This window comes from Plutella xylostella, chromosome 31, assembly GCF_932276165.1.
Source record: "Plutella xylostella chromosome 31, ilPluXylo3.1, whole genome shotgun sequence".
Classification (NCBI taxonomy): Eukaryota; Metazoa; Arthropoda; class Insecta; order Lepidoptera; family Plutellidae; genus Plutella; species Plutella xylostella.
This window is the reverse complement of record NC_064011.1, coordinates 3,390,370-3,417,708: the sequence shown is the minus strand read 5'-3', so window position 1 is coordinate 3,417,708 and position 27,339 is coordinate 3,390,370. Positions and strand designations below refer to the sequence as shown.

The 27,339-nt window shown below is 36.2% G+C and overlaps 1 protein-coding gene across 1 annotated transcript in view; it reads left to right on the top strand.

Annotated features, from left to right (window-relative positions):
• The first annotated feature begins 1,167 nt into the window (after nucleotides 1–1,167).
• LOC105396595 (hemicentin-2) overlaps nucleotides 1,168–27,339 on the top strand; it is a 302,939-nt gene continuing 276,767 nt past the window's right edge. Inside the window, exon 1 of the mRNA XM_048632320.1 lies at nucleotides 1,168–1,469. The gene's annotated coding sequence lies outside the window, so the exon portion shown is untranslated. The remainder of the gene's footprint in view (nucleotides 1,470–27,339) is intronic.

Here is a 27,339-nt window from a genome sequence, read left to right as displayed (position 1 = left end):
ATTTTATTGGACCAATAGCAGTTAGTATCCGTTTTGTGTGTTCTTTGTAAATAGGTTTTAGATTAACTTTTCTTTAAATCCTTTTGAATATTATAATATTAATAATATGCTTAATACAATTTACTTGCGAACAAACTTAATGCGATAAACCGAATAAAAAAATGTTACATCTCATCATGTTTTTTTTTTTTATTATTACACTTACTGCCAATTTCTCCATTGTCAGTTATCTAACCGACCAGGGGCCGTTCATCAATTATACGTCATCTCCATATAAAATTCTTCACAGATGTGTCAAAAGTTAACCATTAAAATACCTGGTTGCTCTAACCGAATATGGAGAAATTGGCACTTACCTTTAGAAATAAGTCATGGTTAAGATAACAACCAGAAATTATATTGCTGATTTCTTATCTAATCTACTTATTGTATTCTATTTGATCTAGCTAGGTGTATGCATTTGCTCCCTGAGATGAGATGCATTTTGACTGATGCTTCATATAAAATCTTTTAAAATACCTATGTTACTGAAGGTATAATATAATTAAAATAGCTATTGTTAATGAAGGTATTTTGGTTACCTACCAAAATTCTTAGATAGGGAATATAAACCTACCGCTACGATCAACTCCTCCTTCACACCACCTGCTATCGTGTCAACTACAGAACTAACCACCTTACCCGTGTCGTTAGAAAAAAATATATAAGTACCTATTGGTATACCTAATATAAATAACGGTAAAACGTAACCAACGTTAAAAACTCCAGACATTCAACACGTAAAGTCTAACGACTAAGCCAATTTTGATAAAATATGGTAAAAAACCTACGACTCAAAAAATACAAATCGAAAATCGGTTCAGCCGTTTGGGAGCTACGCTACCACAGACAACTTAACCAGACACACAGACACGTTAAACTTATAACAACCCCCCTTTTTTGTCGGGGGTTAAAATAAGACAACCTTACACGCCGCATCGGGGTCGTTAGAAAAAAAAAAAACTACATAATATCCAACGGGAAAAACTTACCTATGACTCGCGAATCCCTATCATTCATACATACCTCCATTGAGATATCGCGAGAACCTTCATCCCGAACAGAAGCGCGGGGTGCGGGGGGGGGGCTGAGTCGGGAATCTTTGCGTTTTCATTTAGTTTGCCGCGGGCTGTCGTGACGAGCGGACGCGCTTACTCACGCGCTCTGCGCCGATATTCACGCGCGATCGTAAAATCCATTCGACGTATTCCGAATTCGGGAATCGAGAACGCAGTGAGAGTAACCATCTGTGTTTCGGGTGTTTATTTTTGAGTTTTATTGTGTGTTTACAATTGTGTTTTTTATTGTGACGGCTTGTGTGTCTGTGGATTTACGTTATGGTGTGCTGTGGTGGTTCAAATTAACCAGATATCGGTTTGTGTTCGGATTCTGGGATCGCTGATTGGCGGTGGCTTCTCTGGAGTAAACAGGTTGGTGATTTTAAATGTTTTTTTACGCTCAGGTAGGTGGGTGTAGAGCTAATTTGTGTAAACAAGGCTATGGGGTTGTTAGGTAAATAAAATACGTTCTTGCTACAAATCTAATAAGATTAAACCGGGAATTCTTACCTAAGTATGTAATGTTAGTTAATTAACTACTCTTTTACATTAGACGACCGAATGGCGTAGTGGTTGGTGACCCTGACTACTGAGCCGATGGTCCCGGGTTCGATTCCCGGCTGGGGCAGATATTTGTTTAAACACAGATATTTGTTCTCGGGTCTTGGATGTGCCCGTAAAATGGCAATAGGCCCGCCCCCTATTAAATTGGGACTAACATAACACTCTGCCGAAAAGTGGGTGCAGCAATGCACCTCTGCCTACCCCGCAAGGGAGTACATTAGTACAAGGCGTGAGTGCGTGTTTAGTGTTTTTTTTTCTTTTACATTAATATCGAGGTACCTATGCTGGTGTCGCAGCTTTTCTTAGCTTTTCTTATCGGCGCCGCGCCGTTAAGGTGACCATAATTTTGGCGCAATGTCTAGTAAAAATACCTACCTAGGTACTAAGTGGAGTATTTAACTTTATTAATTACAAGTAAGTAGGTAATAAAACATAAAACATAAACATTTCTTTATTGCAACACAAAGTGTACAATTTATTGTAACCCTGGTTCCTAACCTGTGTGTCAGGTGGTAAAATCAAATAAGTAATTTTCTTACTAAACAAACTATTGGTAAGCAGGTACTTAAGTGAAATAGTGCATACCTATTAGAGTAGCAAAGGAAAATAACTAGGTAGGTAAGTACTTACTTACAGATAAAATTCAAATTAAAACGAAATCACGCAATTATTGCTTTTCGCTGTACATTTGTACTCACATGATAGATCGAGCAGTAATTATCGCCGTTTTGGAATGAGTACAATGCACTTAGGGTACACAACCACACATCTAGAAATCTAGATGTTCAGGTTTCCTCCCAATGACTCCTTTACCGTTGGAGCGGAGGTTCTTACGTATATAAGTACTTACTTAGATCTTAGGTAATAGTGTTAATTAGAAGGCACTTAGGTACTTTACTTATTTTATAAAAATATACAAAAAATACGTAGGTACCTTCTTAGTCTTACCTAGCTAGGTACACAAGCCTATGCCATACTTAGGTCTTTAATGTAGGTATTAAACTTACAATGTTCGGTGGTCAAACTCTACAATAAGTAGTAAGTACCTACTCAATTATAATTATCACAATAAATTTAATATTAATGATGAAGTTTTCCCTAAAACCGTTTAACCCTTTTTGTCGCACTCTTTTCATAACGTCTGTCTGTAGAAACGTATTTTCTTTGAGTCTAAATCTAACCCTTCTCCAATTTTCGAGGCTAAAACCTAGATTTCACCCGCGTGTAGAGTGTTCAGGAGTGATAAAAAAACCGGCTTAATTCGACAATTGATCTAAAATAAAGCTTGAGGTCTGTTTAAGGCGATAGGGTGGCCTTACGATCTTACTTTTCGGGATAAGACCAAATAAGTACCTACTTGTCATTATTTACTTACCTTTTATACATAATAATATGATTAAAACGATTGCTAATGTCAAACCACGCATACCCAGTAGGTGGGTACATCTATTGTATCTTTCGACGGTCGAATGGCGTAGTGGTTAGTGGCCCTGACTGCTATGCCGAAGGTCCCGGGTTCGAATCCCGGCTGGGGCAGATATTTGTTTAAAGACAGATATTTGCACTCGGGTCTTGGGTGTTGATATTTATAGTTAGTATCTATCTATCTATGTATTTGTGTAGATATATCAGCTGTCCGACACCCATAACACAGGTTCTGCCTAGCTTGGGGTCGGATGGCCGTGTGTGAGATGTCCCCACATATTAATTTATTTATTTATATTTATTTCTTTTTCCGAATGGCGAGTACCTACTTTGTTATCTTTCGTTAAAATAATGTTTCATACTTTTGAGTTATCTCACAGGTATTCTATCTAGACCTCCATATCACAGGTTTTGTTATCGTAGGTTTCTATGTATAGATGTCGCTAGTAGTTAGTCTCATATTAGTTTATCGACTGAGTCGTTTAACTCCCAAGCCCGAACACATGGTTTTAAAATATTATAAAGGCGAAAGTTTTTAATATGTGTGTGCGTGTGTCAGTGTGTTACTTGTTACCTACCTACTTCTTCACGTCAAAACGGCTGAACTGATTTTAATGAAATTTATTATGGAGTTTTGGAGTTAGCTGACACCGTCTACTTTTATCGCGGAATTCTCACGGGAACGTTTAAGGCGAAGTGAAGCTCGCGGGCACAGCTAGTAAATATATGTTTTTGTATGTGTGTGTGCCACACACAATACTGTGTGGCTGATTTGAAGCACTACACTGCCACTATAATTATTATAATTCGTCGAAATATACGTAGAGTTTGTTTTGACAGCCATCAAATTGCATTTTACTTTAACAAACATTTTGTGTACTATATTTTTATATATATAAATGAATACATAATATTGAACAAAAAAATATGAAATTGAACACATAAAATGCCTGCTATGCTTCCTACGGGACCCTAATTAAAATCCAGATCTGTATGTGTACGTACAGAACCCATTCACGAAGCAGACTAATGCATAATGAATAGGTACTAGTACATGGCTTGTCGTTTTCAAATGGTCACTTAGCACGCAAATCAAACATTCGAATAAGGAAGGATTTAAATGCAAATGTTGTTTTTTCTGTGTCACAGGATAACGAATTGGTGATTGTACTGTGCAAGTGATTATACACTCAAGAGCAATGAAAAAGTTCCAGTGACGATAGAACCAAATTACTCCTAAACGGGAATGATCAGCTTAGTTACGCCGTCTACAACTATACAACATTGAACTAATCTAACAGAGCATCAGAATATTACCAACTGAAAAACTATCATTTTGATCAAACTCTAACATAAATTTTAAAAAATAGGGTTATTTCGTGTCGGTATTTTGTAAGTGCAACTTTTTTATTGGTCGTGAGTGTATGTATATCCTATGTGGATCAGTGTCAAATTTGGACAATATTGTTTTTTAAATACCCAATACTTTTATTCCTGGGATCCCCACGGGTTTTAGGGTGTAGTAATTCAACAAATTCCAACAGAGGTCGTTGTTATCCCGGACTTCCCACTTGAACTTTATTTAAGGCGAATCGTATCCCGCAGACGAAAGTTAAGTAGTTATAACTAGAAAAAACTTGAGTGACTATCACAAATATTGTATCAAAAGACAGGTTTCTTATCAAAAACACCGCATCTGCCCCGTTTCCTGCCTTATCTGACTGGATAGATAAGGAATATCCTTATTTATACGTTTATCCTTGCAGGTAAAATAACTTTCACAGTCATCAGTATTAAAATCGTTTTATGTACATAATATAGGCGGCCCAAAACAGGTCATAGGCACGGTTTATTGATTTAAGTATGTCCGGGCAGATCATTCTTTCGACATAATTAAGTATATCTTATTTGAACGGTGTTTTGGATATCACATTGATACATTTTTTCTGTTACTAACAATATTCTTATACTATGTTAGTACCTATAGTATCCTAATTCTGCACACAATGATTGTGACTTTAATGCGACTTCAGTAAATTTGTTTCATCTGGTCAATTATTTATCAACAACAATAATGTAGGGTACTTTATTGCATTTTTATCTTAAAGCGTCCCACGGCTAGGCTACTTTGAATATTTAATTCCTTAGTATAATACATAATTGCGATGAAAATAATCCTTGTATTCGCGAGACTCTATAAAATAGCGCGAAAGGACACGATTTTAATCTTTACAGGCAGTTGTATGAAATGGTTATTGCTCTAAATGCTATCGTGACTGTCAAATGAAATATAAGGATTCCAGAAATTTGATCTTTATACTTGAAGATACGGTAAGATTCCAGTTATAATAATATATATTTATTTATATCAAAGCTAGATAATGATAAGAAATAATATATATTTACCTAATGCAAAGTTTACAGGTACGAGTGTAGGCGACAGATACTAATGTTCGTTTTTATTGATCTATATTTTCTATTTTTATGGTTTACGCCTTTTTTGATTGATGGCCACACTTTCAAGATTTGGATCGGAAGTGAAAAGGTTTTACTTTGTTTTTTATACATTATATAAATAATTTTCTTGTTCTTTATTATTATATATATATATTTTACTTTAAAAAATTACCATAATATATTATAATTAACAAAGTTTCAGTGCAAAAAGTAGGATTAATTGGGAGTCGAATTTAATTAATTTTTGACCGTTAAAATTCTGAATTTTAATAAAATTATGATAACCAGACTCCAATAATATTTTTTATCTACAGATACAAAATATATTAAATGAGGTAGCTCATATACCATAATAATGGGCAAAGTGGAAGGAAAGAGAAGGCCTGGAAGGAGAAAATTGACGTGGCTGTGCAACATCAAAGAGTGGACCGGTGTAAAAACCGTGGAAGAATTATTTAAAACAGCCAGGAATAGAGAGCGCTGCAAAGAGCTGACTGCCAACCTTCAATGATGGAGAGGCACTATAAGAAGAAGAAGCTCATATAACAATATTATAATAAAAGATTACTAGGTACAACATACACTTATTGTTATACGAGTGCTTGTATCCTCAATTAATCAATGGGCGAATCATTTTAACAAGCCTTCTTTATGGCTTTAGATCAATAAAATTTCCTGTCCTTTTGTATGTCAAAAATAGACACAATAATGTCAAAATACCTTCCTTTGTGATCGCTCCATAGTATTGACTACGCTATTGTGTAGTCGAAGTTTAATTGAGCCGTTTCCTAGTAGTAGTTATCTACAATTTTGTAGATACTTGTGGAATTTTATAAGTACTTTCACCTGTTTTTTTTAAGACCTTTCTCTGTTTTTGGAGGGAATGTTTCATAATATTGGTAATTTATTTTTCTTATCAGCGTGTCCACAGCGTAGCTTTATTTTTCCAAGATTTATATTATAAATAAAAAAAACAAGGTAAACTCCTTCATTGTACATAATATATTATTACCTATTATATTTTTTTAAATAAAAAAAAAATAATCACATGAGGTCTATTACACTCTACCTATGACCCTATAGTTATCAGTCAAGTATGCGTTTTATTTACTATCAGCGATAGGAATGTGACACGAACTATTGGGGAGGACAACATTTTCCTTAAAATCACTGTGTTTCAAACTATACTTACCCAATCTACTACCATACAAGAATGCTCAATGTTATTCATGACTAAACTGACCATTTTTTTTAGAACTCAAAACGGGACGTCCATAGGACCATAGATAATAATACAAACCTATTATAAATCTAAGATATATATACCAATATTCCCAGTGGGAAGGTTAACAATAAAAATAAACAGAACTTTGTGTCCACAAAAAATAATGTTTAGTATTATATAATAAGTATGAAAAATAAGAAGCAATCACCAGTTTCATTAAAGCACTATTTATATGACAGTAATTATTAAATTATGTGCAACTTACTTTTATGAGCAACTTATTTTTAGTTGTATTTATATTTCTGGGAGGAACAAATTTGCTTTAATAAAGATGGTGATGATTTTAAATAAGAATGAAAATCTTGACACGTTTTGTTTACCTGCGTTATCAACATCGTTTCTCACACGTACCAATACTACCAAGATTTAAAATTTTCGCGCGGTTTTAGAAAACGGGACTATTTTGAGTCCCTGATCATTATTTGGCGACAACGGGACTTGTGGTCGAATCAAGGGACTGTCCCGTTCAAAACGGGACGTCTGGTCACTTTATTCATGACTGAAAAGCCCTTTCGCATACGCAACGAGTTTTTTGTGCTAACACATTTTAAATATACTAGGTATATATACCTAGGTATAAATAATTAGTTAATAAAAACTTTATTTTCAGTATAAATAACAAGTTTATATATTTATATATGTATATATACACATTTGTCATAATGTCATAGCACTAACTTATTCTTTAAGCTGCTGTTTATTATTAGTTGATAACTTTTTCCGCGTTTGCCAATGTTCTATTAATTACCTATGTCGCTTTAATTTATATAACCTCCTTTTCCACTGACACCGTCGATATTTATATTTATACTTCACGGCAATTTCAAAATAAAACCGTACAATAATATTAAAAGTGTAAAGTTATGTCATTTATTTTTAATGCTAGGTCTGTACGATTTATGAGCACTGAAAGACAATTTTGAACTTTTACGACTGAAATAAATGAAATGCTTTTTCATATATTTTTATATGAAATATATAATGAAAGAGTAGCAAAGTGCTCGGAAGCGGGAGCTATAAAATTAATTGAATCACGAATAAAACGTGCGCATACACAGAGCTGTTTAAAACTTAAAAAGGACACTTTTGACTTGTGTATTGTAATAAAAATGAGATATTCGAAATAAAATGGAAATAAAAAAGTTTGTGCAACTATTTCATGGATGGTGGAGGAGATGACAGCAGGATTATTAATGCTATTTATTAAATTAACTCTTATGAAAGTGTTGTAATTTTTTCGCGTTTTTTTAAGGTTAAAAAAAAACAAAAGTTTTTAATTTAGCAAGACAAGCATGGTCATGGTCACCCTACAAGAATTCTTCCGTCATGTTTTTGTGCAGAGGCGCGAGCATAGGATTCGATACTATTTTCGAATCTACACGAAGGGTCGCTTTTACCGAACGCTAAACGTATTTTTAAATCAATTTTTAAATACATTTTGTACTAACTGACAGACGTATGACAGTCTACTAAATACGTTTAGCCTTTGGTGAAATTCCACCTAACATGGAAAAAACAAATGCCACTTTGGAACTAACAAATTTGCCTTACATTTTGACAGTGACATTTGACGATACGCAACGAAAACGGAGGTTTCGAATCCTGTGCTCGGGCAACAGATATCTTCCGTCATATCGAGAACTAATTTTGACAACGATTATCGGAATCAAAATGTATAGAATTTGACACTAATGCTTCGTAAAAGTTATTTCGTTTTAACTTTGCCATAGGACCCCTGGATATGTTACCATTCAACTGTCAACAACTAAACCTGCTACTGTATTGAAATGTAAATCCCTCAAATCTAACTAATATTATAAATACGTAGTTAATTGTGTCTTTCTGTCTGTCTGTCTGTTACTCTTTCACGCCAAAATTACTGAACGGATTTGAATGAAATTTGGTATGTATACATATGGTATAGAACCTGGGAAATAACATAGGCTCCTTTTTATCCCGGAATTCCCACGGGAAAACTTTTTAAGGCGAAGCGAAGCTCGCGGGAACAGCTAGTTCGATATACAAATTTTTACCCAGCTGTAACTTGATCAGTGGTTGTGGTCTATTTGCGCCTTTTCCTGCATCCAGTCATGTAATGTATGTAGGTCTGACTGCCCATCATCATCTCTCTCTCTCTCTCTCTCTCTCTCAGCCTTCTGTAGTCCACTGTTGGACATAGGCCTCTCCTAACGATCGCCACCCCAAACGGTCACCCGCCATCTGCATCCAGCGGCTTCCCGCTACCTTCCGCAGATCATCTGACCAACGTGTTGGGGGGCGACCGACACGCCGTTTGCCATCATCATCATCATCAGCCAATAATCATCCACTGCTGGACATAGGCCTCTCCCAAGGAGCACCACAACACTCGGTCCTCGGCCTTCCTCATCCAACCACTACCCGCCACCCGCCTAAGGTCGTCGGTCCAGCGGGCAGGAGGGTGTCCCACGCTGCGTTCCTGACTGCCCAGGGTCACAACAACTCCATAATGTAGATATATATTATCTAATACGTATTGGAACCTAAAGATGCTTACGGATGTACTTTTCTATTCTATTCTCTGTGGGGGTGTAAGTACCTGCACCTGGCTCTCTCGAATGGAACCGTTGTTGTGCATATCCCCTTGGCTTGGACAATTTCCCCACCACGCTGGTCCACTGCGGGTTGGTGGGTTCACATATATCTAGATGTGCTAGATCTAGATATGCAGGTTTCCTCACGATGTTTTCCTTCACAGATAAGAGCGATGGTATACATTGTACTTAAGTTAAAAGAACTCATTGGTACATGTCAGCGCCGGGATTCGAACCCGTATCTCTGGCGTGAGAAGCGGGCGCTTACCCGACTGAGCTACCACCGCTCTACAGATGTACTAAAGTGTGGCTATTTCTCGGTAGCCGCCTCAACCGATCAATGCGAGCAGCTTTTATCATGTTGAGCAAGCTCAAACATAAACTACAGAATATATTACCTCTACGAGCTCTGTTCACTGTTTTAATTCGTTATTTTATTGTCGTCCAATAAAAGCGGTTGTTAATGCTGTCTGCATTGAAAATGATGGAGTTTCAGCGCTTCTGTTGGGTTAGAGACTTGATAGACTGGATCGAATATAATAGGTACACTCAAGTAATGAAAAAGTTCCATTGAGAACATCACCAATTTAAAAAAACAGAAAAACTAACTTAATGATGCCTTCTGCAATATTTAAGTAATTTTACCAATTAAAAGCGTAAATATTTTGTGAAATTAACATATGGAATTTTTAAAAAAATGTCGCCTTTTGGTGTCTGTATTTTGTTAGTGGAACTATTTATTTGCACGTGAGTGTATAATGGACAACATTTCATTTTCTTTACCCTATATTTTTATTAGCTATTCGGAAAGTTTATAGAAAATTAGTGGACCCGTATTTTTTTATTTTGTATATACATTAATTTTTGCATGTTATTTTTAACTTTAAAGTTAATTATTTTAAAACCGGAAGTGACGTTACATATTAGACTCAATTTTTATTTTTCTCTATTGCCTGAGTCTCGAAAAAAACATAAATGACACTGACAAGTTACATTTAAACTTTGTTTACATGCCAACCAACAAATGGGTCATTTTCAAATGACATTGATATTTCTGATGATGGAAAGTAGGTACTTATCATGTAAAAAAATAAGCAGAAGCATTTTTTCAACTGTGTAGGCGGTGGCATGCTCTGGGACATATTATATAGAGGTCATCTCTTAATAATAAATAAAAAAAATAGTCAGAAAGTGTCAGAACAGAATTAATGAAAATGACCCAAATAAACAACAACGTCACGATAAAACGTCAACGTCAATCAAAAATGAAAGTGGCAGTTACTTTGTTTTTAAATCTATAGGCTTTGATCATCAAAATGCATCGCACCTGATGCATGACGTCATCAGCACTTTTTTACTATTTTATGATTTTCTCGAAAATGATACATCCAAAAAATACAAAAATATTTTTTTTGTGCCCTTTAGAGCTAAATCTCGAAATGGTTTTCGATTTATAGCAGCTTTAGTTTTTTGAAATGTTGTCCATTATAAGTTACAACCGTGGAACAACATATTTCATGCCTCTTTTCAAGAACCGTCAGAAGAAGAAGAAGAAGAAATGTCACCTTCTTTGAAATCACGAGACATTAAAAATATAATTATTTAGGTAGTCATAGGTACACTGATTCGACAAAGAATTGTATTCAACTTAGTCTGGGAAGTCCCTGAAAGCTTTGATGCTATAATAATCATGCGGTTTTAGTGGCTCGCTTCCGATCTCTAATTTAGGCTGTTTCTTTATACCGTGATTCCTTAAATTAACAATATACGTACAAGATGGAATGTCAGTACAAAATAAAGGTCTCGACGACAAATATAATACCCCACTTCCACCACTGAGCTCTTATTTTTAATCAGTTCGGTTAAAAGATTTGTGACGTTATTCATTGATACAATGGTTGACATTAGGTTGAACTCAAAAAAATGAGGACCATCTTGTTTGTGATATGGTTAATCTAAACGTGATTCGGTGAATTTAGAACGATTTTAGTATCATAGAGACTGTCACCGCTGTGACTGTTTCATGGCGGAAATTTTAGTCGTAACTCGACCGAAGAAGGTTTTGTAAGTTGTGTTTGATGTAGGCCGTGATGGATTAATGGATAATAACTGGTCTGGTCACTAGAGAAGCCGTGAGTTCAAATCCTAGAATGTTTCAATTAAAGCATTTTATATGATGGTGCTGTACATAAATGGTTTAATCGTAGATTGCTCTAACGGTAACGGAAAACATCGTGAAGAAACCTGCGTTATCCATTCCAAACCAGCCATACGGCTCGCGGTTCGGGACCTACCTATTCTATGAGTGCAATGTATAGCGAAAACCACTGACTACCCCTGTACAGTCGTATATTATTTTGTAAATAAAATATGTACAAAGTTCGTGTAGTGCGTGTAGTCGTGCAGTCTTTTTCACTGCGTAATTAATTATATTCTGTATTCAATTCAAGCCTTCTTCTTTGCTTCAATCCCAACTTATATTATAAATGCGAAAGTACCTAACTGTGTTTGTCCGTCTGTTACTCTTTCACGCCAGAACTACAGTACGGATTTGAATGAAATTTGTTATACATATGGTCTAGACCCTGAGTAAGAACATAGGCTATTTTTTATCCCGGAATTCCCACGGGAAAACTTTTTAAGGCGAAGTGAATCTCGCGGGAACTGCATATATATGTAGATTATTTCTACGTATCTTCGTTTTCTTCGTTATTATATTTATATTCTATATATGTAGAAACGTAAGCTGAGTAAGTTTTTTTTGTTTGTTTAAACTTGTTTTGTAATTAGATTTCTACAATAAAAAAAAATGTTACTCCAGCTTTTCACGTTAATATTAAAGCAACGAGAGTTAAGTTTGGGTTTGGATCAAATTGAACTAAATTACTAACAAATGTATACAATATACATGTACCTACTTTCTGTGTGTATGATTAGAAGATAATAAATTCATACCTACATACGATTTCGGACTATGTACTTAGATCTATGTTGTTGAATTATTAAATTCTTGATTGTATGGGTAAGGTTCTAGCACCACACATTCCTAAGGTGATTTACCTAATCTAAAATCTATTACCTCCATGTCAAGGCCAAATTATATCTTGTCGTGTTATTAACCTCTCCTTTATTATAGAGACCACAACTAGGGAAACCTAGTAGTGTTGGACGCCCGCCGGCTAGATGGGGTGAGAGTTTGATGCGGAAAGCTAAACATTGCATCCAGTGGCGTGCTTTGGGAGAGGCCTACGTCCAGCAGTGTACTACTATAGGCTAATGACGTCGATGTTCTTAATATCTTTTTCTGCGAGCAATCCTCGAGGCAAACGTAGCGATTTAATAAAATCTATCTTACCACGACATGGATAGTGTCAAAAAGTACAAAGAATAATGTTGTTTTTGCCCTAATAAGGTTTTTGGTGTTGCCGCTTGTTTCTGTTGCAAATTTAGAGTTGTTGGATTCTAGTTGATTACATTTTTCATTTAGGTACAGGCAGGGTACCGACTCGAGTGAGCGGTGGTAGCTCAGTCGGGTAAGCGCTTCTCACGCCAGAGATGCGGGTTCGAATCCCGGCGCTGGCATGTACCAATGAGTTCTTTGAATTCAAGTACAATGTATACCATCGCTCTTACGGTGAAGGAAAACATCGTGAAGAAACCTGCATATCTAGATTTAGCACATCTATAGTATATGTGAACCTACCAACCCGCAGTGCACTAGCGTGGTGGGAAATGGTCTAAGCTTAGGAAGGCAGTTTAGACCTTGAGGACATGCACAAAGGTTCCACTCGAGAGAGCCAGGTGCTTACACTCCCACAGAGAATATAGAATAGAATAGAATGGACTATCGACTTTTTGCAGATTTTCGGGGTTTTTATTATTTCTGATATACACTATGTATGTATACTATGTCTTACCGACTTTTTGTAGGACGTATGCTGCGTTGCAGTATTGCAATGAGTACCATTCTATTTCCCTCCGTCCTCCTTGCCGGTCGTGTGCGGGCACCCTAAGGCTCAATTTGTCGGTATAAGACATTGTTCTTATTATAAATGGAACACACGGCAGTACTTAACAACACCTCTTAGAAATTTCCTAACAAATGAGCTTGGAATTTTACGGCTAAGATCGTAAATTTTAATTAAGTGCGATATTTCGCACGGCAGTGGGTATAGTGATTTTTTTCGGCTATTTCGGCTGTTCGTTTCGGCTTAAAGTAAAACATTACTTTTGAGAGGTCCACCGTCCTATCGGTATCGTACGTTTTGCATCAAACGGATTGCCATAAATGTGTGGAGAAATAATTTCTTCTATACATATAATACTGAATGCGATGTAAACGCTTAACTAACTTTTACAGTATAATAATGATGATTCATAATATGTGGGGACATTTCACAACGGCCATTCGACCCCAAACTAGGCAGAGTCTGTAATATGGGTATCGGACACCTGATATATCTACTCAAATGCATAGATAGATACATAATATTATTTATATGTACTGAGTAATTAAGAACGGAAAAGCAAGCTTGCACTCATTGAATTTAACATTTTTATCATAGCATTTTAAAAACATCGCCACGAAGATTTTTATCTTCAAACCCCAATTAGACAGACAACTAAATATACATAAAATACATATTATAACGCCATTTATTTACAATAGTGCATTTTGTATTTATGTTTATAACAAATAACATATCTTGAGCAAACAGCCGAATTTCGGCTTCCGTCCCTCCTCTAATCACACCGTACAACAAAGATCTCTTTGTTATATAAAAACAATATTAAAGGTGTTCATAAGAGCAGCTGCAACGTTGAACCAGCGTTGAACACTCGACGAGACTATTAGTCTACTACTGTACTTGTAATGTAGGTACTTGGGTATTCATTGTAATTGTGTAGAAGGGTATTAATAGTAGGTAATAGAGAAAGTGAAAATGGTATATAAAAAGTGGTATAGTAGGTAATAGTAAAATAGGTGTAACTCCTAAACGGATAAGTCGATTTTCCTTCTTTTTTTCAGGTTGTTTAAAATGTGGCGTAGTAGTAAGCTAAAAAAGGGGTAATTCTAAACAACATTGGTTCTGATACGACGGATGTGTGAACTGAACTCATATTATTGGCAATCCATCTAATTATATTTAATTAATAACTTAAAAGCCACATTACCAACCTTTTTTACGACGGACCACAAAACACGAAATAAACTTTTTTATTTAAAAAAAAAACTTTTTTATTTCCCAGTTACGGAAATCGAAGCTTAACTTAGAGCTTTTGGCGATTTTGAGTCGAGTGTCGGTTCTGCCTTCCGGATCCGGTTTCAACTTCAATATTTAGGACGAAAAAAAATTTGCCAAATGACTTGGAGTTTTTCTTTTTATTGATGTTCGGAGTTCATTTGGGTGTTTTAGCAGTTTTTAGAACTTATCCCTTTAATGGTTATACATGAGAGCGAGCAATGAATAAGTTCCACTTATAAAATGCCGACACTAAATGGCCCCCCTTTCTATGAACTACTTTTAATAAAAAAAATAAACAATATTTATGTTTTCAGTTGGTAATTTTCTGATGCGCTGTTAAATGTACCTACTTCCGTATTGTAGACAGACGACATTAAGCTAGCCTTTTCCGTTTATTAGTAACTAGCTGTTCCCGCGAGTTTCGCTTAGCCCTAAAAAGTTTTCCCGTGGGAATTCCGCGATAAAAAGTAGCCTATGTTCTTTTTCAGGGTCTAGACCATCTGTCTACCAAATTTCATTCAAATCCGTTCAGTAGTTTTGGAGTGAAAGAGTAACATACAGACACCCAGTTACTTTCGCATTTTTAATATTAGTTAGGATTGGGTGCTTTTCTCACTGGGACTTTTTTATCACTCCTGGCCCTGTAGCACAGAGCGCTAATAAGACGTGACAAGAGATCTCCGTCGCGCTCGCTCTTGAGGCTGCGTGATGTGAGTGACGGTGATGCAAAACTTTTGTCACGTCTTAAATGCTCCCCGTACTAGCCCTTCTGAGAGTCCTGAGTGCACAACAATTTTAGTGAAAAATCCATTTGTTTTATGCGTACGTATACAGGATTTAAGCCTGTACTTACAGGCAACGGCCAAAGCAATTAAAACTTACCCACGCCGGACAAATTGAAAAAGTTATCCTGATCTAGTATTATGCGATGGAAAATCATGTAAATTATTCGGCTATAACCAATTCGGGTTGGGTTTGCGTTGTTTTCGGGTTTAAAGACAGAGTTTCAAGTATTTATTTGTCTTTTACGGATTCACTTTGTCGTCTATTACATCTGCGGTCGCGGCACGGGTCAGTTAAATCGACGTCGATAAACTCGTTTAGTGAGCGTTCCAATCACAGCGCCGTATTTATAGCGAATCGCGATATGCTGACGTTTATTTACGTCGATAACGAACCCGTGTAGCGGCAACTGTTCTCCATTCAGTCTACTTAGTAGAATGTTCATCTAGGTCTAATTTATTCATATCATAATAAGGAGCACCTTTTTATTACATAGGTACCTATATGATATCAATATTATTGTATGTATTTATTGTAATGAAAGAGCTTTATATTATAATCACTTCAGTTCTGCACCAATTAAAAACTGTCCTTCTGATTCCTGAAAAAGTTACTTCTCTATAACTTTACCACGAACAATCCACTGTATAGTTGTATACTAGCTAGCACTTCAACACACCGACAGCTCTTTGGTGTCAAGTTGACCTAAATATCCAGTAGAATCCAGGCTTCAGTGAGGCTTACTGATGCTCTTATAGTGCATACCCAGTTTTATTGGTATAGCTGACCATGTACTTATTGCGAGTCATTATGATCCGTGATAATGAAATAGTATACAGGGTTTTGCAAAAATGGTATACCGAAACCTACGTGTTCAGCATGTTATATCTAAGACCGAAACTGAAAATTCGCGAAAAAATTTTTTCATTCTCCTTAGTAAATAGTCACGTGACCAACTAAGTTTCTATGGGAAATGAATATTTTTTTTCGAGAATTTTGAAATTCTAATTTCAGTTTCGGGCTTAGATATACCATGCTGCACATGCTGGTTTCGGCTTAGTATACTTACCCTTTTTGCAACACCCTGTAGAATACACTCACGAGCAATGAAAAAGTTCTACTTTCAAAATGACCATACAAAAACGCCTCAACTTTACAAAAACATTTAATTTAGAATTTGATCATAATTACTATTTTCATTTTTTGGTTCATACATTTAGTTCCGTCCAGTAGTCATTATCAGTGTCAAAAATAATAATTCCTATACAAAGCACAGCACGCTGGGTTCTCATAGAAATTAGTGCATTTGTGGCGTCTAGTCATTACCTAGGCGTCTGTGCTAGGTACCTATATCTCTTTGAATCCTAACTAATATTATAAATTCGAAAGTAACTGTGTCTGTCTGACTGTCTGTTACTCTTTAACGGCAAATCTACTGGACGGATTTGAATGAAATTTGGTATACATATGGTCTAGACCCTAAGAAAGAACATAGACTACTTTTTATCCCGGAATTCCCACGGGAAAACTTTTCAAGGTGAAGCGAAGCTCGCGGGAACAGCTAGTATCCTATTGGATACTGCTTATTAGCAGGCCTCACTGTAATACGTGAGCTTTAAGGTAGGGTCTATCGTAATATGATCAAATCTTACCCTGTCATTTGTGGGCATTGTTTCATGTCAGACTGGATGGCATATTAAGCCATGGTCTGACATGACGACGCTAGACGTACAAATTAGCTACCTATGTGCCATTATTGGCCGTTGTTGCGTTGATATTAACGGACAGATTTGGTCGCTATATAATATCAGCCGTCCGATACCTATCCGTATTACAGGCTCTGCCTAGCTTGGGGTCGGGTGGCTATGTGTGAAGTGACCCTACATATTATTATCATATTATACCTACTTTTATCATAGTATAATCCTTTAGAATTATTTAGTACACTTAAAACTATTTGATCATAAACAAGCTTCAATGGAAAAGCTTCCTTGAAAAAATCGCTTATAGCGATAAGATCGCCATTTTTGTACCTATGTACGTGTTAGTATATAAATTATTTTATTTATTTTCTTATAGTACAAGTTATTCTATCTAGAATAAAATACTCTTTATTTTGCACCATTACAGAAATCATTAAGTACGATATGACAATTTATAAATAAAATAGTACAAAGTATCGGTCTTATTGCTTAAAGCAATCTCTACCAGAAAACCTCTCTTTCTGTTTATGTATCTTTAATCTTAATCGTCGTATTTTATTCCACCATACCCAATCTAAACTTCAGTTTCTTGCCACTCACACCGCCATATTTCACCCCCCTCCGCTAGATGGCAGGCAGAGTCGTTTAGCCGTGCTACATCAATTACCCGACCAATTTGAATAGGAGCCTCTTCCTTTCTCTTCTTTATGCTGAGTGATTATTTACCCTGGCCGCGTTTCCGTTCGTCGTGACGGTACGGCCGTCTTGTTCTGTGCGAATGAAAAAGGTGGGTTGTAAGTTTGTCGTGTTCATATTTTGACGTTTTTGCTTGAACCATAGAGACATATCCGGATATAGATATATTTTTGAGTGCCGTAGTTATAAATTTAAGGAATGCTTAACCATAACCTTTAAAATTATCTTGCAAGTATGATACAGTTATTATGGTTTGTTGGCTATGATAATCTATTTTTCTATCTGTATCATTAACTCTACATATATCTTGATCTGTGTTGTAGTTAAACTCTTAACAGATAAGTCAGTCAATCACTTTTCCTTTTATTATACGGATAAAAACAAAAGTGCTTTCAGCGCCAAAATTTCCCAGCTTTATCAGATGAGAAGGGAACTTCTGTAATCGGTTCACAAAGTTTTAAAACTAGACTCAGTCCTGAAATGGGGTCAATGGATACCCCCATTTGGAAATCAATAAGTTTTATCACCACCGCTTAAATTCACTGTGGCCATAGTAGGCATATACAAGTAGACAAACTGGACTCGAGTAATATCTAGGTAATATTATCCAAAAGAAACACTGATGGCTGTCGCAAAAATTATAAACTTACATACTTTTTTTTTATTTAAATCTGTACGGTTCTATGTTATTGTTGCATTGCATCATTGAACCATACAGAACCCTAGGAAGTGGATATATTCATTACATTCAAGTGGATATATTCATGTATATCATGGGCGATCTTAATGCTCATCCCACAGAACCTTTTTGTGATGAGTTATTAGCATTTTGTAACGAGCAACAATGGATATGCGCGGACTTCGAGAAATTTGGTATGGACTCTGATACTTATACTTATGTTAGTGAATCACACGGATGCAAACGGTGGTTAGATCATTGCCTGGTTACCAAAGCTGCCTGGTCTACTGTTGAAACCGTGTCTGTAAAGTATGACGTTTATTGGTCGGATCATTATCCGTTGGTTGTTACTTGTAACTTGAATATATTAACACCAAAAATTAATTATAATCCTAAAATTAGAAATAATATTGTATGGGGCGATAGAACTCAGGAGGAAATAGATAATTTTACTAAGTATTGTAGTGAAAACCTGCGTACTATTGACTTTCCCTTAGAACTGAGCCAGTGTTGTGATCAGAATTGTTCTAATGTTGAGCACAGGATAATAATAGATAAATTATATCACGGGATTGTACAATCACTATGCCAGGCATCCACTAAAAGCAAAAATATTGTGAAAAATATTGGAAAAAAGAAGCATATTGTTGGCTGGAATAAGCATGTGAGTGCTGCTCATAGGGAAGCCAGGTGTAAATTTCAGTCTTGGTTGTCACATGGAAAACCCCTGTCGGGTCGTATCTATGAAAATATGTTCATTGCAAGGAAAACATTTAAATCAAAATTAAAATGGTGTCAACTTAATCAGGAGCAAATTAAACTTGATATTATAGCATCTAATCATGATAGAAAGGATTTTAGGCAATTCTGGAAAGAAACAAACAAGAAATATATTAGGCCTGGCTTGCCTGTGAGCGTCGATGGTGTGACTGACCCTGAGCAGATTGCTAGATTATTTAAGGAGCATTTTACTGTGGAGTCACCGCTAGGAGCTTCTAACGGGTCGCTGGACACGGGGACATCATGCGGGCCCCTGCATACCAAGTTCACAACTAATGATGTTTGTTTTGTTATAAAAAATATGAAGAGGGGAAAATCACCAGGGCATGATGGCCTCAGTGTCGAGCACCTTCAATATGCTGGGCCTCATCTCCCTCGACTCCTGGCGATGTTATATACACTGTGTTTAGGTCATTCATACTTACCATCGGAGCTAATGAAAACCATTGTTGTGCCAGTAATAAAAAATAAAACAGGTGACATATCAAGTAAGACTAACTATAGGCCAATATCATTAGCAACAATAATAGCTAAAACACTGGATAGTTTGCTTGACTTACAATTAAGTAAATACATAACTTTGCATGACGCGCAATTCGGCTTTAGGCCGGGACTATCAACAGAGAGCGCAATTGTAAGCCTTAAGCACACTGTTTCATATTATACTAGGAGGCAGACGCCTGTATACGCCTGTTTCTTAGATTTATCCAAAGCATTCGATTTAGTATGTTATGATTTATTATGGAAAAAATTAAATGATAGCAATGTACCTCGATGCATTATTAATATTTTTAAATATTGGTACTCAAACCAAATAAACTTTGTAAGGTGGGCCGAAACTAAGTCAGACTCATATAGGCTACAGTGTGGTGTAAGACAGGGTGGCCTGACATCGCCTAAGCTGTTTAACCTTTATATAAATGCGCTCATAGTCGGGCTTAGCAACATGCATGTCGGATGTCGTATAGATAATACTAGCGTCAATAACATCAGCTACGCAGACGATATGGTGTTGCTGAGCCCGTCCGTGAGGGCCCTGAGGAAGTTGTTGGGCGCGTGTGAGTCGTACGCCGCGGAGCATGGCCTGCGGTACAACGCGACTAAGAGCGAGCTCATGGTGTTCAAGGCCGGCTCTAAATGTCCCGCGGAGGTGCCGCCGGTGGTGCTCGGCGGCGCGCCGCTCAAGCGGGTGAAGTCGTTCAAATACTTAGGCCATATTGTTACCGAGGATTTGAGCGACGACGCCGATATGGAAAGGGAGCGAAGGGCGCTGGCAATCAGAGCAAATATGATAGCCCACAGGTTTGGGCGGTGTACGGAGGAAGTGAAGTTAACGCTTTTTAAAGCATACTGTACATCGCTTTATACTTGTAGCCTGTGGTCTAAATATACTCGAAAGTCGTTTAGCGCCCTTCGCGTCCAATACAATAACTCGTTGAGGGTGTTGTTGCGGCTGGGGCGCCGCTGCAGCGCGTCGGGCATGTTCGCGGCGGCGCGCACAGACTGCTTCTACACGGTGCTACGCAAGCGCTGCGCCTCCACACTCGCCAGGCTGCGCTCCAGTTGCAACAACATTCTCGCCGTTATAGCAGATAGGTATGACGCGCCACTTTTTAAACACTGGTGTAAAATAATTGTACATAGAAATAGTATCTACTAACTTAGTTTGTAAGTACCATTGTTACTAACCACATATGGATCTATGGTCTGAAATAAATGATTTATTATTATTATTCAAAAAAGATAACCAATATGGTGGATGTTTAGTAGCAAAATTATTCTTACATATTACATGTCATAGTTATGAAATCACTCAGTGTTGAACAGGTAGGTAAGTATACATTTTAAAAGTACGAAAATAACCAACAATTCATAAACTCAAACTTATATCTACTGTTGTTTCTATACTATGCCGCGGCTGAAATCTGTATCTAATGAGGCGAGAAAAACACATTTAGACCAAAACAGCAGTTGGAAAGGCTGTTTTTTATAGCGCAATATTTCAGATGCCCTTTTATTGTGTCGTTTTGAAGGGATCAGAGTTCTTCTTTGAAATTAACCTCAGTATTTTCCGATTTGATAGCAATATTTAGGTAGGTTTGCAGTTTACACACGGTACCTATGTGAGTATTTACACCATTACTCTAACTAGTTTGAGTTGCGGTGAAATGACATAGCACAGTTCGCAAAGTGTCTAGTGTTGACAACGAGTTAAGTTCCGGTTAGTTATCGATTGGATCGGTTAAGTTGAGCGGGTTGCGGTCAAATTTTGGATGGGTGTTCGAAGTTTGTAGCTTAAGAGGCCACTTGGTGGAGACAAATTTTGTGGCTAAGTTATAAAATTGGTTGACAAAAACAATAAAATTAGGAATTTTGTCACTGTGCTTAATTTGATGTTTACGGCTAGTTTTACATCTGAGAAATTCATGTTAAGAAGAACTTTATTAGCTGAATGTCCGCTGAGTAGGATCTGAACCTAGGTTGACTGTCAGAAAATGCTTTTAGCATTAAGTCCACCTGATGTACTTACATTGTTACTATAGTAAAGTGTGCAATAAAAAAATAAAACAAATCATATTATGTGACTAAATACATAAATATTAATTATTTTTTACATACACTTTCAAGGATTAACAGTTTAGCTTGAGTTTCACAAGAAATACAAAAGACCTATAATGTAATCTACAGTCAGACGTTCATTTACTTAGCTAAAGTTCTAAAATTACTTAACTAAGAGCTTCGGGAAAATATTTAAGTTTAAGTACTGAAAATATACAAGTACCTACTTAATTAAGTAGTTAGTAGATTAATTACCTTCAGAACCCAGTGCCCCATGGCTCCATTTTCGGGTTAAAAAATATGTCATATAACGTCAAAGGTCCATATAGGTATCTCATTTGGGTAAATAATAGTAAATACCTATTGATTATTTCGTCTAGCTTGAACAGAATTGAATCAATCTCAGATTTGCAAACTTATTGTAAGTAGGTACTTAAGTTCTGCTCAACTTGTTCTCATTTTTGAAACGTGGTGTAAGTTCGGAAATTATAGAAATTACACACGCATAGAACGTAATTATTTGTAAATACCCATAACCGGCAATAGTTAAGTTATGAGAAAAAGAGTAATGATGTGAGAATGCGTGTGTTGAGTAATTGTATTTTATTTTACTCGAATACTGAGAAGTAAAAATAGAGGTATAAGGTAAGCGTCCATCTATCGGTATAGTGTGTATCAGACCTAACGGATTTACATACATACATACATATCTTCACGACTGAAATTTTCAGGGGGAACGGCAATAGCAGTGGAACTTTTTCATTGCTCGTGAGTGTATAACATAAGTAATATGCCCAATACAACTTGAGTAAATGAGCATAAGCAAGAATATTGCCAGCGGCAGCGTCAATTCTTACAATCACATCGCTTCATTTCTATACTTAAGCTATGCTTAACTGAGACATGGTCAAGCAAGAAACTGGGCATAACCTACCAAAATATCCTAGTTTGTAATGAAACAAGAATTTACGTACATAAAACAACAAAAAATATGCTATAAAGAATTCCAATAAAAAAATACCAAGTCTCCATTTTACCGGCTCCACCCTTAGACCCTTGTTTACTGAAATGACTGTTATTGGGTTACCGCCAGACCCCGGGGTTAATTTCGACACTTAGTTGACTCTCACTGTATTATTGCTACCATGCTGGCTGATTCGCAAAAAAAAAACTGGTTTGGAACTTGGAATTCCATAGAGTTTGGGTTTTACGAAGGCGCACGCTTGGCGAACAGATGCTAGAATTGATGGTCCGTTGGTTCGTAACTTTGACGGTTGTGTTGTGTTGTGGCTCTTGGATTCGAAACCTGGTCGGGTGGATACCGTGGTGATACCGTGTCGATATCGTGGATCTATGAACAGTTTCTTCATGTTTTATTAAAAATATTGCCTTTTGTAGTCAAAGTATTAAATAGGTAAGTTCAGTAACGTTATGTAGGTCTTTGATATATTATGAACTTGCTAATACGATAATATATAGCCTATCAGCAAGTTAATATATCCTAGCAAAATAATCTTCTTAATCAGCACAAAAAACGTAGCTGAACAAGTAGCTTATTCTAGAGTTTATACTTTTGGTGTTTCTAATAATATAACCAAGTAAAATTGATTTTCTGGCACTTACACACCTGTAAACGTTAAGGACCTTTGTGAGTAGCAAAAGCTGTAATTCCGATTTTGATTGACAGACCCAAAACGAACAAAATTAAGCAAAGTCATGTTTGTATTTCATGCAAAACCGAAAATTTTCGTAATGTCAAAAATTATGGAAATTCATCACGAAAGTTAAATTTTGAGATGGTTAATTCTGTAAAGTAAACGTGACCAGATAATGAAGTACCTAAAAGTCTACAAAATTCACAGATTGGTCCACTGCTGAACATAATATACCTGCTTCTATTAAGGAGTCCCATGAAGATTATCAACTCAACCTAAAATACCTACCTACACAAACTACACAATAGGTAGCATGTCTGTTTTGTGGTCATAAAATGATAAAATAAAAAAGTACACATTAATCCTCTTCCTACCTTATTTATCCACTACCAGCTACCTATTCATATTTACAAACATACAACATTCATACCTAATTATATTTCATGCGAAACAATCATTTTCCACTCAAGCTATTTGCGTCAAATCAGTACCAACAGCTGTATAAAACGTAAAACATTGCGTGTTCGCAATCCATTGCTCACTTCGTATACAAGAGGAAGTGAAGTGACAGTGACGAGCGGGCAATCGATAAGGAACTTCGGGATTTGTTACGGTGGATGTGTATTAGCGATAATGGTGTGATGTGTTAGGAGATTACGGTTAGAATCTTAGATTAACAATGTACGAACTAGATGGTGTGTGGCATACAAAGCCAAAAACTGTCTGCATTTTGTTTACTGCCAAATCATTTTAAGTTCAACCTAATGACAACCATTTTATTAATGATAAAGTCATAAATCTTTGGTAGGTGGGAGTGGAGTGTTATTTGTCGAGACGGTACTTTTGCACTGACACTCTCACACTCCATCTAGTTCCTATTATATTTTCGTTGGTTAGGATGAAGAAAAGAAAACATTTATTAAACTGATAGAAAAAAAAAAAAACTAAGCGCACTGCGAACCTGAAGTTAAGTGATCTAAATTAGACCAATGGGGAAAAATAAGGCTCCCGTTTTCGCCATTCGGCTACGCATCCCTAAAACTGAAGTAGTTACTCGTAGAACTCTTCGACTGACGGTTCCGTAAATTACAAAAATACCGACACAAAACCTTGTTATTTCTTGTTATTTTAATAACATTCCTGTTATTTTCTCGGAACACAGATCTTGGGCAAGTCCACAATCACTATCATTATAAATTAACCAGCAAATTGTTTCGTGTTGCAGATCAAACGAGAATTCAATTATTTATTTACTACACCCACTTCACGGTTAAAAATAAACATCTTAAGGATAAAAAACATTTATTTTTGCTCTTATAAGCTGCTTAGTAAGTCGCAAAATTGTAAGGGACGGAATATAAATACTTAACTACGTTTATGAAAACCAAAGTGCGGTCAGTAAAAACCATTTGTAAAAATATTAAACAAGATTCGTTCGTTATTTAAATAACCATCTGTCCATCAGACACTTGAAAATTATAACACTTCTTTTTTCGGTCAAGTAAAAAGGTGCCTTTTAAAAAGACTGTACAAAAAATTTATTAAACCCGTACTGTGTACACAAATTAAATCATTACGCTCTCTACCTTAACTTTGCCGAAGCAGAGAAAAATAGTAAAACAAAACTTAATAACACAAGACAGCCAACAGGGCCAAAAAACCTCGTTATCAAAAGGAAGGTGTCTATTTTCTCAAAATACCCTCAAATTATCACCTGATTGGATCCGACGAGCTAACTGCCGCTTCGACCTATAGTTAGTTTTAGTGTTGCAGGGAAGTCGATAGTTTTGTTATCGATTATTTATCGAACGCTTAAAACATGTTTCCGATCAATAATAGCGATGTATCTTTTACTGTAATATTATCGATAGTACGCTTGTGAGCAATGAAAAAGCTTATTTATTTATTTATTTATTTGAAGACCAACAAATGATACACTTGTTACATACATCAAGGCTACATAAATAAAATACTTAATAAAGTGTTCACTTAATTATACGTACTTACAGCTATCTTTATAATGAAGAAACATTTTACTTAGTTAAGTGATAACTACTTACTAATAATAACATTAGTAAACTTTAAGAATAAACAATGAAATTAACAATTTAGGTATCAATAAACAAAAAATTTAAGCAACTTAGAAATAGAAATTAAGTGGTGTTAATGTGCTTTTTAAAGTTAACTTTGAAGAAACTTAACGCATCGTGAAATATGTCAAATTCTCTTTTAGGTAATGCATTATAGATTTGTTTCATTCTAAACAGAGGTGAGGTAATAAGTTCCAGTGATGTAGCACCATATTACACCTAAACGGAAAAGTGTAGCGAAATGATGCCGTCTGCAATATTGAAGTACCTACATAATTAATAATTATACCAGCGCATCAGAATATTACCAACTAAAAACGTTTACAATCATATTTTGTTCAAATTATTACAAACAAAAATATGGACAGTATTGATGATATATTTGCCACAGGTAAACAAATATGATGACATAACATATGATAAGATATTCTTTATTTGTACACAAAAATATGGACTACATTACAAAACTTATGTACAAATGGCGGTCAACCTTTGCTATCGAAAGACTATCGATACTGATTGGCCTATAGACCAACACTAGTTAATTCGTGTCAGCCAATTCACAAATCGCCTAAAGCGCCATCTCGACACTTCCTCAAGAAGCAAATTATACATTACGGCTGATTGGCGGTCTACTCCGGGTCTTCCTAAGAATATAAAGAACCGTAACCGTTTTCGTTGTTTATGAATAATAATCATGCGTTTTATCGAACTAGCTTCTGAACTTTAAAAGTTTTCCCGGGGGAATTCCGAGATAAAAACTATATTATATACCTAATATATGCGAATCAACTTCACAAATTTCCTCAAATAAGCTCCAGCAGAATACTTAGTTAACAGATTTTTATTCCATTCGAGTACTCGGAGTAAGGTTCCAATTTTTTGGCGAGAATTAAATATAGGGAGGGGCCAAGATTGCTACTCTTCCAACCTTTGAATGATTGTGGGCGAGCCTTCATTTGTGTGTCCTGTTAGTTTTACTTCAGCAATAATTATAGAGGACTAGCTGTTCCCGCGCGCTTCGCTTCGCCTTAAAAAGTTTTTCCGTGGGAATTCCGGGATAAAAAGTAGCCTATGTTCTTTCCCAGGGTCTAGACCGTATGTATACCAAATTTCATTCAAATCCGTTCAGTAGTTTTGGCGTGAAAGAGTAACAGACAGACAGACAGACAGACACAGTTACTTTCGCATTTATAATATTAGTAAGGATGTTCTAAAAGAGGTGCAGTAAGCCGCAAATTCATATCTACTCCCCATAGTTAAACGTCACATGAAAAAGTTTCAAAAGTGTTTAAAAGTGGTTCAGAATGACTTCATGAGTCACCCCCTTGTAGCCTACTATACTAAGTGAACTAATTCAGAACGGACTAACATTAACGAAGAAATTTGTGTCAAATTCAATAGTTAGCTACATTTTGAATCCGAAAATCGCTGTCAAAACAAGTGCGAACTTATATTACATACATACATATGCACTCACGACTGTAATCCCCGATGGGTAGTCAGAGGTGACTCACAAGCGCGCCGCCCACTTTTCGCAGCACATTTGTACTTACGTGATAGGTTGCGAACCATATCGCCGTTTTTGGAATAAGTACAATGCACTTAGGATACACATCTAGAATCTAGAATCTCACGATGTTTTCCATCTCCGTAAGAGCACTTGGTATTATTGTTCTTAAACTCCTTAACCTCTGAACTTATATATTATTATATATGTATAGGGGCCCTACTTCGGTGACAATAC